We start from the raw sequence: 10,653 nt of genomic DNA, 5'->3' as shown, positions 1-10,653 counted from the left end.
TCCATCTGGGCGAGCAGGAATCTCTATTGGCTCAGACTGGGCACACTGTAGAGCCTTCTGTGTCAGCAGGATTTTGTAAAAAATTGAGAGGATGTTTCTTGTAACGATGACGTGGGCAGGAGTCTCGGGAGTGTGTAGGTGCCTGACTGCCTTGGGAAGGCAGCTTTGATACTGCTGGGACCTTTGCAAGGTTGACAGCAGAATACCAATGTCTCACCTAAACCTATTTCTTACTAATACTTACAGTATTCCTCTCTAAGTACCAGTATTCAGATACCTAGTGAGAGAACTGCAGTTTTTACATGCATTTTAAATCCAGATAGAAATAATAGTGTAATTTTGCAAAATGAAGAGTGTCAAAATGTTTTAATTTGTTGTTGGCATTTATGGGAGATTTCATTATGTCATATAGTTGCATAAAATTCAAGCTGATGAAATGAAAATTGAATCTTTATTTCCTGTGAAATGAATAAAATCAATGAGTTTTCACAAAGTACTGCTATTTTTTTTCAAATCATTTTACAAAAGCCATAAACTATTTTGGAAAATTTTCACTCAATTGCAATGGAAGGCATATAATCAATATTGATAAGACTGGGACTCAATATGCCAGGGTGACAGAATCTGACATTTAACACATTAAGATCGGGTGAGATAATTTTTAATAAAGCTTTGGTGTCATTTGAATCCACTGTCATTACACCAGACTTCTGGGATATTTCCACTCCCTCATGTGTGTCCCTGTGAAGATGTGTGTTAATACTATGGGCATCAGATAATTTTCATAAATCCTACTTTTCTATTTTTGTGTTGGCAGTGTCTTGGCAGCATTTCAATTTTTCCTCAAAAGTGATCTGTTAAATATAAACAGCATTACTGTTTTCTCATGCTTATTCATGTTATGTTTTGGTTGGTTTTTGTTGTATTTTAAGGGTAGCGCTAGGAAGATAATGAAGCTGAAAACAGACCGACAAATAATAGCCACACTCTATAAAACAAAAAAAAAATCTCGAGGATTTTAGAAATCTGATTAAACGCGTACATGAATAAGTAGATATTACTGTTAAAATTAAATAATTTTATGTTCTAAAAGCTGTTCAGTAATTGTATGTATGCATGTATATTCTTATTGGAGTGCAGCAGTTAGAGCTAACAGCCCACTACTCGTTCTTTTGAAATTCAAATGAATAATCATCTTCCCATTATCTAGGTCAATAGGAGGCTGGGCTACCCCAGAAAGTGGGAAAAAGCCAGGTAAAACAGGATTCACTAAAGAGCTTAATGCTTTTCTCCTTGGATGGAGTCTGTTTTTGTGGGTCTGCATCTACCCTGGGTTTCCCAGTACTCTAGCTCGGGAGGTGGGTTATTCTGAGTGACCTGAGGCATGAGAATGGCAGTGGAAGCACTGAGATGTCCTGGCAGGAAGCTGGTGAGGTGCCTGCAGGGGCCTGAAGCAGCAGGGAACGTTTCATGCAGGAATACATGTCCTCTGCATGTGGCCCAGTGTGCCTACATGTACCCCCATCGGTGCTTAGAAAGGTGAAGTGAGGCGTGTTTTTAAGAGACTGACCTTACGCAGCCCTTACAAAGATTTTGACTACCAAACAGGAATTAAATATGAGCAAAAAAAGGTTTGTTATTCAAGAAATAGTGTTTTAGAAAAGTGGAGGATATGAGGATATTCCCTCTCCTTACAGGGCCTGCTCTCTGTGTTAAATTTGAGTAAACTGAAAGCCTGTGCTAACTCTGATGATAAACAGTACTATGAGTGCAGTGTTCTTTGGGCTATTTATTTCTTGCTTGTTCTGAATTGTGCTGCAGATTTTTGCCTGGAGAGCCCAAAATGACTTTGCCAGGGGAACGTGTGGGAAAGCCGGAGTTACGCACCTTCTGCAAGGTGTGGGAAGTGGTTTCAGTCACAAGCTGTGGATTCAGAATGGAAGAAGAAAGAATTACAGTGTCAAGAGGGTTTTGTCTTAATAGAAAACATATGATGAATTCTGAATGGAGGGGTCACACCCAAGGTTAGTTCACAGACACATTTCCTAGAGCTCTTCCCTGGAATAAACATAAATTCCTTGAGTCTTGCATTCATGAGGAAAAAAATAAGCTGTGGTCTTACTTCATGTTGGCTAACACAGGGTAAAATAGTGAAAAGGCACACAGGCTGTGCTTTTTAAGATTTGGTAAATCTTCTCTGCCTTAGTATTTTTATCTTAAGCTGCTAATTCACATGAAAGAACCTACTTCTTATCATTGCTAGGAAAATGGCATCCTCTCCTCTCTTTTCAGCATGGTATCCATGCTCTTGGATTGTGTAAGGCTGGTTTACAAAAAGTCTTTGTTTTGAAAATGAAAGTGCCCAGAGCTGACAGGCATCACAACCAAACTTCAGATGAAGAGGTAAAGTGGATTCATTTAATTGAAAAAGAGTAGCCATTTGAGAGGATAGACTAGTTTAACCACAATCTAGAAAAAATTTACATCCACTTTGAATGGATGATAAATGCAGATAAAGGTATCCAGATGTATTTCACCTTGATTTTATTTTGCAAAAAAAATTTTATTTGTCAAAAGTATGTGTATCAGATGCCACTCTGGTGATGGCAGTCTGAGGGTGGTTTTCTGACTTCTCAGCACAAAGTGTGGCATCTTCTCAGGCTGTGTGGTCCTCTGCTGCTGGGGGGTCCAGCTGGAGCCCACAGAAGTTGGTAGTGGGGGCAGGAGCAGCTCCTCCTAACTCACCTCCTGCCAGACCTACGTGATCCACTTACTCATCATCCAGTGCCCAGCTCTGCTCCTGGCACCCAACACTGCCTGTAGGTAGCCCTAGAAACACTGCTTACTGTTTGTAAACACATGATCAGCAAAGACATCTAGAGACAAAGTGATTGTGTACCTGGGTTGAAAAAATCCAGGACTTGAAACTGGAGCAGAAAGCAATCCTATTCTCGCAGCTATGTGGTGAGTCCGGGTCTGGCATCCTGGAGCATGTTGTTGCTCCAACACCCTCCCCTAGGGCATTGCTGCATGACAATGCTGTCTCACTGGGACAATAAGGACAGGCCATTTCCTCTCAGCCCCAACATACTGATCTTACACAACAAGGTCTTTTAAGATACCAAGATACATCACTTACTGATTTTTTTGTAATTTCTTAATGGGAAAGTGCATCTTATTTTAAAAAATCCAAATTATTATTGGAGCAACATGTACATTCAAAACCATTTTATGCTGTAAGAAGCAGCATAAAAATAGTGTTGGGATGTTCCATGTACATTGCACCCCTCTCAGATTTTTGTTTTTGAGACAAATACTTTTCTCATTGGTTGTGAGATTGAAACCTGGCTCTGTGAGTCAGGCAGGATCCCTTCCATCCCATGGATCATTGTAGTACTGGTAGTTTTGCTTGGAGATAATTTCCTCAGCCACTTGTGTGTAACCCTATGGATTTGAACGTCTGCCCCAAGCAACACCTGTGCAAATTCATGGATGGCACTGGGATTGCACAGATGCCATGGAGGGCATATTCTGGCATATAGGACATTTATTACTGGTGGTGATGCATGAGATGGAAGGGGTCCAGGACTCAGGCTGAGTTTGTGCAGCTGGCAGTTAGAAATTTACTTGCAAACTGAGCTCATTGGGTAGAAAAATCAGTGTGATAATGAATCCAGAATCCCCCATGCCATTTTTACCAAATCACTTTAGGGCAGAAGAACAATTTAGAAGAGATGTGTCTCTTATTAAAAGTGTCTGAAAATCATGCTTGAAAAAACATGGAGAGAATCCCATAAGAGATTATATTACAGCTATTTGATATCAGAAAATACTGTTTCTAGGCTTGTTTAAATGGAAATGTTTACTTGTTTCTGCTGAAAAATTGATGCAAGTAAGTTTAATGTGTGAATTTAAAAGAATTTTATCTTAATATTAATTATTCAGCCACCAGTTATACAAAATGAAAGGGAAAACACTTATTTTTAGCATGTTTTATTTTGATTGATATGAAATCTTCCACAAAAATCAGAACAATTCAAAGTGACAGAGTTTATTCATAATGCTGTACATTTCTATTGCTGGCCTATAGACATTGAAATCCACAGTGTTTTAGCAAGTCTCTCAGGAAAAAGTGTTTTACCCTGAACCAATTATAGACCCTTTCTGGCTAAACTGCAGAGCCAGTTTGCTTAATATGGGTAATTTGATGTTGTAAAGTATTTGTCAGTACCCTAGGGTAGTGTCTTAGGGCGCACAGGTTTCACTGTGTAATATTTCACACTTGTGTGCCAGTTAACCTGCTTAGTTGCAGAATATTTACAACTCATATAGGATTTATTACATCATGTACTTAATTTATACAATATGCCTAAAGCTTCTCTTCATGAAGTCTAGAATGATAATCATACTTATTGTAATGGATTTGCTTACTATTTTGGGTGGGAGAGCGGAAGGAAGTATTTTTAGTCCATCAGGTTCTTTACAATGTGGAAATTTAGCAAGGATGTGACAAAAATACGTAACAATGTATTTATTAGGCATCACACCAATATAACTATTAGAGATATAAAGTATGTGCACAGTTGAATAGGCACAGACACAGAGACTTCTCATTTAGCTTTTCCTTCCTCCTAAAGAGCAGCTGGCCTAGCCCTCAGTGGCAGCCAAATAACATTGGAACCTATAAAATGGACACAGGGTGTTTTCTTTGGGTCTGCTGTCATGAAGGAGGCAGCAACATGGCCTCCTGCAGGAAAGACACTTAGCAAGTCTCATGTCCCACATGCTCACTGGATTTGGATCTGTTCCTCACTGCCCATTGGATATACCACTATAGAGTAAGTGAAAAGCCACTTTGAGGTATATGCCTGAGAGATTTTAATTTGCAGGACTCACACTGTGAGCAGGATTCTGCAAAAATCTGCAGGGGTTTTGCTTAGAAGGGCCTTGCCCTAAATACCACCTAAGTCCTGTGCCATTTTCTAATCAGAAAATGGAGTATGCCCAAGGGCATTGCCATGATGTGACCTGTGCTCTCAGGTCAGCATGGAGTCCCCCAGCAGGGCCCAGCTCAGGGGTTTGAGCTGTGCTCCCCACAAGTGCCTGAGCTCAGTGCTGTGTGCTGCCTGCACAGGGACCTCCTTCCCACGGAGCTGTGAGGCTCCTTAGCTCCTGAGCAGGAGCCGCTTGGAGCATGGAGTCAGCACATGCTGCAGGTGCCCTGGCTGTGCTCCCCTCTGAGCCACTTGTGCCCGGCTGCGGCAGAGCTCAGCTTGGAGAAGCTGGGATGGGCTTTTTGGGCTGCCCTGACTTCTCCCTCCAGACTGTTCTTGCTGGAGCCTGGGCTCGTGCAGGCAAAATCCAAGTGAAAGAAGTGCAACAGCTGTACAGTGGAAATGGAAATTAGAGCTTCATTATTGAACAAAGAAGCAAACCACATAATATTCCTATTGGTTGTATAAATTTAGAGAGAAAAAGGTTATATGAAGGTCTTTATAAAGCTCTTTATGTCCTTGTTTTTTTAAGTCCATGTAAATCTTTGTATTGCCATTGTTTTAAAAAGAAATAAATTTAACAAATGTTTCATTGCCCTTTTTTTTTTCAAATGGAAAACAAACAAACAAATCTCCTAGTTATAAATAATATCAGCAGTCAAAAGAAATTGTACAGTAGCTAAACAATGAAGGCACATAGAAATGCTGTTTATTTTATTTCTACACAAAGCTCCACTGAATTCACAGGAATGAATTAAATATACAGAATGTGACTCTGGGCAAGTAGCACTTCAGTTAATACTGGGTTTAATTGTATATTTTTATTAATTTACTATAAATTTGGTTATTAATCTATTATAAATGTATATGCATATTAAAACATGTTAATAATTAGTAAAATAAAAAACAAAACAATTTTGTGTTCTTTCAGTTCCTAAAAGAATATTACTAAATATTCACCAAAACCAGATAACTAAAAAAACCCAGGCATACTGTTCCCCCTAACAGCCTTTGCTTTATAGTGAAAATGAGAAACATCTACTTATTCTATCCACTATTTCTTATTTATGGCTATGCTAGGAGATTTGAGGTGCATGCAAAACCCTGGCTGTACCAATCACTTAAGGATGGAGAACAAATTAATTTGGGGAAGATTGTTCACCTTAAACCAAAAACCCAAACCGTCTGTCCTACTCCCTCCTCCTTCCCTTACATTGCAAACTGTGCACTGTTAATATGAGCACCACCAAGATATTCAATAACATTAGAGGCTTGAAGGTTTCCTGATGCTTTATTACACAATGATGAAAATATCATAATGCCTCTAACTTCATCAAATCAGGCATTTCATTACAGCATCCTGCAAGTATAGAAAACTGATTGTCTTGTGTCAGCATGGCCCGAATCCAGTTCTTGCATACAAGACATGGTTACTAATGATCTTTGTAAGTCAGATGAGACTTGGTCTTATTTTTTCTGTTTTGCTGTACTAGGAATTGTTAAGACAGAGCAGCATATAGAAAGAGTTTATTACAGGTTATCATACAGTTTGTTTGACAAAGTGGTCAGTCAATAATAAACCAGAAATTAATAATTAATTGTACCTGCTATTTGCACAGCAGTTGATATTTTCAACAGTGTGAAGTCTGAGGTAAGAAATTATTATCGTCAATTTATAGAAGGGAGCTGCAGTTTTGGGGTTCTCCCTACACCATCAGTTCTGGTCAGAAAAGGATGGTACAGGGAGCCAGAAACCTCTTCCTGATTTCTGTTTTCTGCTCTGCCTGGAAGAGCCTGGCTATGGGACCCAGGGAGATATCTGTGCTGCCAGCTAAATAGTGTGTAGAGACCACCATTTATTAAGCACAGACTTGCCCCACACACTGAGTACCTGCCCAAACCCTTCATTCAGGTACAGACAGTCCAGTATATGCCTCACCTTACAGGGTTAATTCACAATAAAGAATCCTATTCCTTGAGAATAAGATTAACAGAGCTCTGTTCAACCTTTCTGCAGTACCTTGCATCTCCTTTCTCCTTCACTTCCCAAACTTCGAGTCCAGTATATGCCTCACCTTACAGGGTTAATTCACAATAAAGAATCCTATTCCTTGAGGATAAGGTTAACAGAGCTCTGTTCAACCCTTTCTGCAGTACCTTGCATCTTCTTTCTCCTTCACTTCCCAAACTTCAAGAGAAGCAAGTGGGTAGCTAAGTAGCTACACACAAGTTCAGAGTGCTCTCCAAGCTCTTCATTTGGCAATTTACAGATAAACAAAACAAAGCAGGAAAGGAAGGTCTGAACTAGCCCTAAGATAATTTATCTAAGGCTACACTATGAGCTTGGCAGGACAGGAATAGCCCTGGAGTTCTCCCCATTAGAGTCCTGTGGACTCTTCATTGCAGTCCTGAGACTAAATGAGTAAGTACACCGAGGAGTCACGTTTGAAAAGACAGCTTGTACCATTCAATTGCTCCCATTTGGGGACAGGGTAAAGATCAAAACTGTAGCCAGCCCAAGGAGAGAGATATATGAAAAGGAAGCATGGGGGTTTTTATATGTGAACAGTTTTCTCTTGAAATAGATAATTACTTGGGAGAACTATCTACTTCTGTTCTCTAGCAGGGAAAAAAAAATTACTGTCATGTTGTTCCATTTCTGTGTTATTCTGGTAATGTATTTTAGTGACTGTATGCATTTCTGATTATTCACAAGTGCTTCACAGAGAGATTGAATTTACATTTTATCTAGACACTAGTCTTACCCAGAGAGATCTTTTTCATTTCAATGCTAGTTTGAAAATCCATTATTTGGTGTTCATTGTATGCAGGTTTTTATTTCCAGCAAGATTGCTGTGGCAGAAAAAATACAGACAAACTCAATGTCAAACTTTACTGAGTATGAGTTTTCTTGCAATATAGAAAAAGTCTTTCTATATGTTTCCCAGGGCACTAAGCTTGGAAAATGTGGGCCTGATTCTTGTTTCCTTTTGGAAGACAGTTTAGCATCCTCACCTCCCACTTGGAATCTGCCTCTCTCCCACCTGGGCCCTTCTGGCTTTCAGAGTGGCAAATATTGTTTCCTTCAAGAAACAAAATAATTTTGTATTTAAATCTAGGTTTCTGGATCAACTGGAAGTGCTGTTCCTGAAGCTCCTACCGGTGTAATCTCAGTTATAGGATCTGCTTTACCACTATTCATCTTTATTGGTTTCTTAAACTAACACTTGAGTTAAAGTTATTTCAAATATCTTTTCTTCCTGCAAAAAAATTAGCATTAGTCAGTTCTGGTGGTCATGAGGGAAAATCAGTTCTGACTACTCTCTTAAGCCATCAAGTCCAAGTGAGGTAGTCATCACTCCACTGTTTCTCTCAGGAACCCAAAATATTTATCCATGACCTGGTGCCTCTGTCTGGCACTCTGCCTTGCTCAAGGATTCTTTGGTCTGGATCCAGGGTCCTTTGTTGTTCCCAAAGTGACAGTACTTGTAGTCACTGTGAATTTTGAAAAACTACCTAGACAAAACTGGAATTGCTGGTTGAAATACTGCTCATGAAGAGTGCTATAAAAAACTTTTGGTTTAGAAATGTTGCATGAGAGCATAGGTATTTCAATTTGAGAGAAAGTAATATAACTTTCTGTCAACTGTTGTATTTGAAACAAACTTTTAAATTAAATGAACAGGAAATGTGAATTTTAAGTTTATTGAGATTTTCTCATCTGTAACAGTAATTTCTCACTGCTATTGAAAGTAATGCATTTTCAGTAACAGTGTGATTTTGGCAAAATCACTATTTCTGAATTTTGCTTTGAAAAGAAATTGTCAATCATTTATACAGCATAGCACTATTAATTGGTGGTCAATTCTACAATTATCCAGATCATTTTGGAGACTATCTTGTGTTGCTATTACACGTTTTAGAGGTGAGCTAAGGAGGAATGAAAAGGGAATCAGGAGCTGATGCAATTGGCTAAGGGGCTGAAGAGGAAAAGGTGCAACATGGAAAGAAGGAGGAAAATGCAGCGGTCAAAATGTGCCAAAATAGGAGTTAAGTGTCATAGTTCACTGAAAAATACTAAAATTTTATGGCAAGGCACTGAGCACGTAAATCACATTGGTAACATTTACTGCATATGGATTGTTCACTCTAATCATTGTGCCAGTTTTCCTGCTAACACTGGCAAGATGACCTCTGTAGTCTTGAGGGAATGTAAGAAACACAGAAAGCTGGACCATGCTTGTAATTCCCAAGGGAATGCAGTCCTTCACATTGGGTCTTGACACTTAAAGGCTAGAAAGTAGAAGAGGGAAAATACCTGAGGAACAGGAATAGATGTAAGCTGCTGCAAGCTTACATCTAGGTCTCATCCTACCTCTCCTCTTTGTACAAAAGTTTTCTTAACAGTAATGCAAAAAGCTTGTTCAAAATGTGTAAAACCCCTAGAGGGTCTGAGCTGCAGTTGCTGTTTGGAAGGCATAGACATTATGCAGTGCTTCACAGCATTTCACTGCAGTCTTCAGATTCATCTGGTAGTGAAATGCTTAAGGAAATAGCTACAAGAAAATGAGGTCTTAGGGTAGCTCCAATGTCACCCACAGGTGCAAGATAAAGTCAGCAATTGCTCTTCTCTTTTAAGTGAAGATATTCTGGTGCTCAAATGTGATGTTAAATTGCGACTGCTTCAACACGGGCCATAATTACCTATATTTACAAAAAGACAATGCACTGTTTTGAAATACATTTCTTCCAGCTTGCTATTTTTCACCCACCATCAAAAAAAAAAAAAGGTCCCTTTTATACTTCCAGTCCTTCTGCTTTTCCTGGTTGTGGGCATTTGCTGACAAGGCAATGAAATCTATCACTCTTGCTTTCCAGAAATGCCCCTCTGCCCCCACTTCTCTTTGCTCTTGACAAGAGCAGCACAGAAGAGTGCAGCCTTAAAACAAAATTTTCTACAGTGTGTCATGTTGCTGCTGAAATTTAATGATATTCAGGCCTAGGAAAAAAGAGCAGCTGCCCTCCAGGTGGTGTTCCATAAATGCTCCCCAGAACCCAGCAGGAAGCTGTATAAGTTCAATTCAGTGAAGCAAATTCAATCATTTGCCCCTTTGTAAATGGAGCATAAGCAGAAAAGAAAAATTCTTTGAAGGATCCTAACACAACAACTACACGTACCTAAAAACTTAGAAACACATTTTTTGCTTGCATTACTGTATTTCAGATAAGCTTAATAGGAACTTACCTATCCAGCAACAATTTCCCTTTGTAGCACTGTAGAAAGGACAACAGGAATTCCCATAAATATCCAATACTTGTTTCATTCACAATTCAAAAATTAGTGGTGACTAAATTGCTATAAGTTTAAGGAGTTGTCTTTGTAATGCTTTTTTTACAAACATTGTACAGCTTTCCCAAGAAATTATCTTTTTGTGGCAAACTTAATTAGTGGAGCATCATTTGATTAAGTATGAAGACTGTTGTGAATTTGCAGTTCAGGTTATTATTATTTCATTATAGAATGTACCTACAAATTAGAACTACAGCAGTAAATTTCTGAAGCCACATCTCCTTTTAATACTAATTGTGTTAGCACCTAATATTCGCAATTATCCATCACAGCCACCATCCCAATTTACAACTGGCTTTATTTACATAA

Source organism: Passer montanus, unplaced genomic scaffold (genome assembly GCF_014805655.1).
Source record: "Passer montanus isolate IOZ18808 unplaced genomic scaffold, ASM1480565v1 scaffold34, whole genome shotgun sequence".
In the NCBI taxonomy this organism is placed as follows: Eukaryota; Metazoa; Chordata; class Aves; order Passeriformes; family Passeridae; genus Passer; species Passer montanus.
This window is presented reverse-complemented; position numbering follows the sequence as displayed.